Genomic DNA, 6,201 nt, shown 5'->3' with positions numbered 1-6,201 from the left:
CTAATTTGGAAGATGCAGTTTAGTATTATTTGTGGTCACACCTCAACTTGAAAGTGAAACAGAATAACTGGAAACTTAATGGTGAGGTGTTCTTAAAAATCTGAGAAGTTTTAGAGACTTAAGCATTTAACAGCATCATTTCAATGATTTGTGTATGGGGGAAAACAGTAATTCATTTGAATGCAAGTGCATCATAATCACTGCATGAGAGTGTGCAATGTGTTAAAAACTTTTATCTGATGCTGTTTTACTTAGAGCTTATCACATTCCTGTAGGATATGCCATATATACATCATATAGGAAATTACAATGGTAGCTTAGAAATACAGTCTTAATGTGTGTTATGAGACCAAGTACTGGAAAATGGCTAGTTGGGTCATTTTTCCCAAATGTAAATCTATGTTTTTATCTTTAGTGTTACTTCTAACAAGCACAATATCATTAGTTAATTCTAACTCCCTATAAATGTTAAAAGACCTAAAAATAAGATTGTTGGGTCTAGGTAGATTTTTGGTTTTTAACAAACTCCATGAAAGGCCTCTAAGAGAACTTGGCTAACCAGGTGGTAATTGAGTACATCTATTTTAACCTAATACTACCTGTGTCAATCCAAATCTGATTTTGCTACTTATTTGAATGCTTTGAAGTCTGTTTGCTGACGATGAACCCCAAAGTGTTTTAGAATTTGGAAGTTACTGGAATAAATCCTTGATAGGCCAAGCATTTGGAAGATATTTGTACCCATCCTGTATAACTATAACTATTCAATTTTGAGAGAGGATGTTCAATCATGCTGGACATGCAAGTATATGTGACTTTGGGATGCAGAAATGAAGAATGAATATATTCAAGTATACTTAACCCTAGGTGATGCCAGAGATTCAAATATTTGATCATAGTTTATTCCATGACATTTCAGAAAGCCCGAACTTAAGTAGGCTAATATAATCAAAGGCTTCTCAGCATTAATTTCAATCCCAGCACTTAAATTATAGCCCTATTAATGTTTTCAGTAGGTGCTTATATTTTCTAACAGAACTGGGTGTTGACTTGAACCATCCACCATTAAAGCTCTTCAGAAATATATGTTTTTGTTTACTATTTGCAGAATGAATGCGCTCCACATAGACAGTAGAGCATGTATAAGGGCATCAAGAGAAGCTACCGATTTAAGAAAACAGTGTGAACTCAAATGTTCGGGGACTCAGATTGTGAAGAAGTGGACTATGTTCTCCCTTCTAACAGCCTGTAGTTTTCATTTCTAATGCTTTTAGGATCACTTAATAACTTGTTTGAAATACCTATTTCCATTTTCAAGGATTCTAATATTTTAGGTTAGAGCCCAGGAATGTGCATTATTTTTAGCAGAAGTCTCATGGATATTAATGCACTGCTGAAGACTGCAAGCAGAGAGGGAATGCAGATGACATTCAGGGAAGTCCAGATGAGCCAGACTTTACATTTTGAGCCAAAAAGGCTAATTCTAAAACTAGAAATAATCTACAAGTTTGTGAACCATGAATACACCTAGTTTAGTTTGGGAGCAGATGCTATTTAGAACTTTTCCTATGTTGAAAGGGAAAAGATAATAATTTGGGAAATTTTCAAAAAATTAATGCCATGTGTATTTTCTTTACCTCATGCTATGCCATGCACAAAATTCAATTCCAGGTGAAAGACTTAAAAAATCAAACTGGGATTTCATAAGAATGTAGGTGAATAACTTGTTGAATTTGAAGTGTTAAGAAAAGTTTTTAAAATGGACACACAAAGCACCAGCTAGAAAAGAATAGATAAATTCTAAATCTTGAAACTAAACTACATATTAAGGTATCAAAGTGAAAAGGCAATTGAGACGACAAGAGGATGGCACATGCCTGTAATCTCAATGGCTCCAGAGGCTGAGGCAGGAGGATTGGAATTTTGAGGTCAGCCAGCTTTAGCAAATTTAGCAAGATCATGTCTCAAGAAAAACAGAATTTAGCTCAGTGGCAAAGTGTCCCTGGGTTCAATCCCCACTAACAACAGAAAAGAGATTTAACTAGGGAAATGCAAACCAAGTTTTACCTCCATTAGGTTAGTGTATTTTGGCCATATCACCTGTTGGAAATGTAGTGGAATTAGATTTTTACACATTGCTGCTAGGAGTTAAGATTGGTACATCCCTTGTAAAGGGTGAACATTCACATTCCAATAATTCTTAGTATGTCTCCTAGGAATCTTGTGTGTACCAGGAAATAATGAAAGAACATTGACAGCTGCACTGTTGGAATCAGCAAAAAAACTGGAAATAACCCAGTGTCCTTTGAAAGGAAAAATGGATGGTTATTTACTCGGTAACATAATTTTCCACAGTGAAAATGAATCAGCTATAACTAGTTGGCAACATGATTGAACATTAATAACAATGTTGAGTGAAAAAACAACCCCAAATGACTATATATGCAATATGATCCTTATGAAATCCAAAAATAAAATCTTTTGCTTATAAAAACATTTCTTCAACCAAAGTGATGAAAAATAAGTTTAAAATTTAGAGGTTGCACTATTTGACCCAGTTATTCCACTCCTCAGTTCATATCCAAAGGACTAAAATCAGCATGCTACATTGATGCAGCCACATCAATGTTCATAGCAGCTCAACTCAAAATAGCTTAAGCTATGGAACCAACCTAGGTGTCCTTGAAAAGGTGAATGGATAATGAAAATGTGGATATACACGATGGAGTATTAGCCTTAAGAGAATGAAATGGGATTTTTAGATAGATGGATGGAACTAGAGAAATGCTAAGTGAGTAAGTTCATCCTAAAGAACCAAAGGCCAAGTGTTTTCTCTGATATTCAGATGCTAATTCATAATAAGGGTGGGAGAAGAAAAGAAGTACTTTGGATTAGATTGGAGAGTGAAGGGAGGGAAAGAGGTATGGGAGTAGGAAGGTCAGTAGAATGAATGAGATGTTTTGACCCTACCTGCACATGTGATTACATGGCCTATTTAACTCTACATCATGTACATCCAAAAGAATGAGAACTTATACTACATTTGTGTATTTTATATCAAAATGCAGTCTACTGTAATGTATAACTATTTAAATGTTTAAAATTATTTTTTTGTTAATTTAGAGGTTGCCTATAGTGAAAAGGAAGTGACAGGCTAAGGCAGGAGGACATGGGCAAATATGTTAGCAATAATTTTAAGTAATGATTTCAGCTTGGGGCTGAGCTGGGGGGCTTACAAATGCTCGTTAGAGAAAGAGATCATGCCATGAACAGGGCATGTTCTGGGCATCCAGGGATTCAGTTTAGTTCACAGAAGGGAAAAGAACTAAATGAAAAGAAAGCCCAGCAGGCCAAAAAAATTAGTTGAAGGCCTGCTTGAATAGTAAAAATAACATTGACTTTAAATACCTGGAAAATAGTCTCTGAGTTTGTTTTTTATGACAGGAAAATGAACATGTAATTTTGCTACCTTATTTCTTTGCCCCCAAATTGGCCTGGAAATTTTGGTCAGGGGGCTGGGGAGAGATGGCGATATGAAGGATGTATTATGAAATGCTAAATGGATCAGAAAGTACCATATGAAACGAAGAAGCCAGAAACATCTTTAGAGACCTTTGGTCTATTTCTATGGGACCTGAAGAGTTTCACATCACACTAGGCAAAGCCAGTTCAGCAAATTCAGCCTGTCTTGAGATTTCTTCCTAGCTTCTGAACCTTTTGAGGAAGTGAGTTTGTTTCAAATCACTTAGGCATCTCCTATCATACCCTGCATGTAGCCAAATCTTGAGATTTTCAATACTTTGAGATTCTTCAAGAGTTTAACTCGATTTGCTTTTTGAAGGAAGAATCAAATTTAGACTTCAGAGATTTAAAAATACAAATTCTACTTGATCCTTAAACATACAGAAATAGTCCTTGGTTTTTTTGTTTGTTTGTTTGTTTGTTTGTTTTTGTCTCTTCCAGGATTGCAAGAAAGGTACCCAGAAAACCTTAGTTCCTACTTAGAGTGTCTTATAAAGGATTAAACTTGAAGAGTCCAAAAGATTGGAAATAAATTTCTACAGAGAAAAGCTCTAGAGTGCCAGGCATTTCTCTCCATCGTCTGCTTGTCCAGTGGTGGAAAGGAGAGGATGTGCCACTAGGACCTCACACGCTATTCTGGAAAGTAATCTGTGTGATATGGGGGGATGTCAGACCAATGAGAAAGTCTCAAGCCAAAAGATGGGGGTTAGCTGGCCATACAGATGGTGGTATGGGAAGTAACTGCATCAGAATTGGTTTACCCTCCTAAAAGCCAAGGAGGCAAAGAATGTGGATATATTTATAGTAGGCCAAGATCAAGACAGCTTATTGCTATCTGAAAAAGAACTTGGCTTTAGAGAGCTGCCTGGATGAGATCCTCTACAGCAAGAGTTCATGGGATGCACCAGCAGAAAGCAGAGAAGCAGGAGATGGTTTCCAAGAGAAATCAGCAAAAATTTCTGAAGAATTGGTGAAAAGTAGGCAGAACAGCTTAAACATCTGTCATTGTTGGAAGAGTCCTATGCCCATTTTTCTTAAGTTCCAGTCAAGTTAGCCTTTTCCTGCTCCCACTTCATTGCACCCAGGTAGAATGAGAGCAGTCAGAAGAGGAAAGAGTGGGCAAGGTGAGGACCTTGAGACCAAGTTACCCAAAAGTCCTGGTATCCACTAGACCACACAGAAGAGGGTCTGCAATGTGAAATGCAGTTAAGAATTTCTCTTTTAACTATCATATGGGACTAGACAGTATGGGACTAGACACTTTCATCCCCACTTGTAAAACAGTCTCAGATCACAGTTAAAAAAAAAGAATTATAAAAATCTGAACTGAACTCTGAAGGATTGGCACACCAAGAACTTGAACTGAAGAGCCACAGGAAAAAACACTATAAAACAAATGTTGAATATTATTAAGAAGATGAAAGAAGAGAAACCAAAATTTAAAAATACTGAAAATAATGTTTTCACTGGTAACTGATAATTTCATAGGTAAGTGAACAGTTTGGCAAGTCATTTAATACGATTAAAGTCCACCTTAACTGAAAAACATATTCCCACTCCCTACTTGATTTTTGAAATTTTCTTTTCCTTCAAAAGACTTTAAAGCAAAATGCTAACCATGAAGAATTTTATTTTTCCTAGGAAAGAAAATATTTTCTACCTAATGACACAAAACATCAAGTTTACTTTTTCCAGAGTATGAAGTCTTATTTATTAAGAAAAATGTCTCAATTTGGCATGTCCTAGAGAGTTCCTAAGTAAAAGACACATACTTTTGTTATTTCAGGTTATTTGGGGTTAAAGACTATCTTTGGATTTGCTGCATATTCTGAATTATATGAGCAGGAATTAAATAGTCTTCCATGTTTAAAATTTTTTACAAAACTTGTTTACATCTACAGTGTTATTTTCTCATAAGCAAATTGCAAATTATATTACCCAAATCAGAAAATTTATACCATTGTAATACTATTACCTAAATTACAAACCTTATTCAAATCTGCCAGTTGTACCACCAGATACCTTTTGTATCAAGAGGGGAAAAGAATGTTTTTCTCGTGTCAAGATCTCATCATGGGCTCCAGTTATATTTTGTTATGTCTTTTTAGTCTTTAGTTTGCATTATTCTGGAAGAATTTCTTGGTTTTGTTTTTCATGCTCTTGGTGTTCTCAAAGAGTATGGGCCAGTAAATTTGTCAAATGTCTCAATCCCACCCTGATATTTTGTCATTAAGTTCAGGTCACACACTTGATTTTCAGGAGTCTCACTGAAGTAGTGTTGAGCATCACAAGAGGAAGCACATGATATCTCTGTCCTGGTACTAATGCTGTTAAAGAAAAATTACTTCTCAAGAAAATGGAAGATATCTTATTTATTCAACATTTTCTAAACTGCCAACACCACACCTGCACCCCTTTCCAGCAGGGGACTTTTCCCGTTTGTTGCAGTTACCTCAGGCAGGAGCTCTTAATGATGAAGCTGTCGTCAGCCAGCCCCTCGAGGCAAACATGCTGCAGGTACCCCCGCCAGGTGTTGTACCCAGTACAATTTCAGCTTCAGAAGACAGGACTTCATCATTCTTCTTTCAGCACTCAGCCTACAATCTTGTACAGAATGGACACTGAGCAAGAATTTGTGAAGAAACCTTTAACCCCCACCTCTACAGCTGTGCTGCTTAC

Source organism: Marmota marmota, unplaced genomic scaffold (assembly GCF_001458135.2).
Source record: "Marmota marmota marmota unplaced genomic scaffold, marMar, whole genome shotgun sequence".
Classification (NCBI taxonomy): Eukaryota; Metazoa; Chordata; class Mammalia; order Rodentia; family Sciuridae; genus Marmota; species Marmota marmota.
This window is presented reverse-complemented; position numbering follows the sequence as displayed.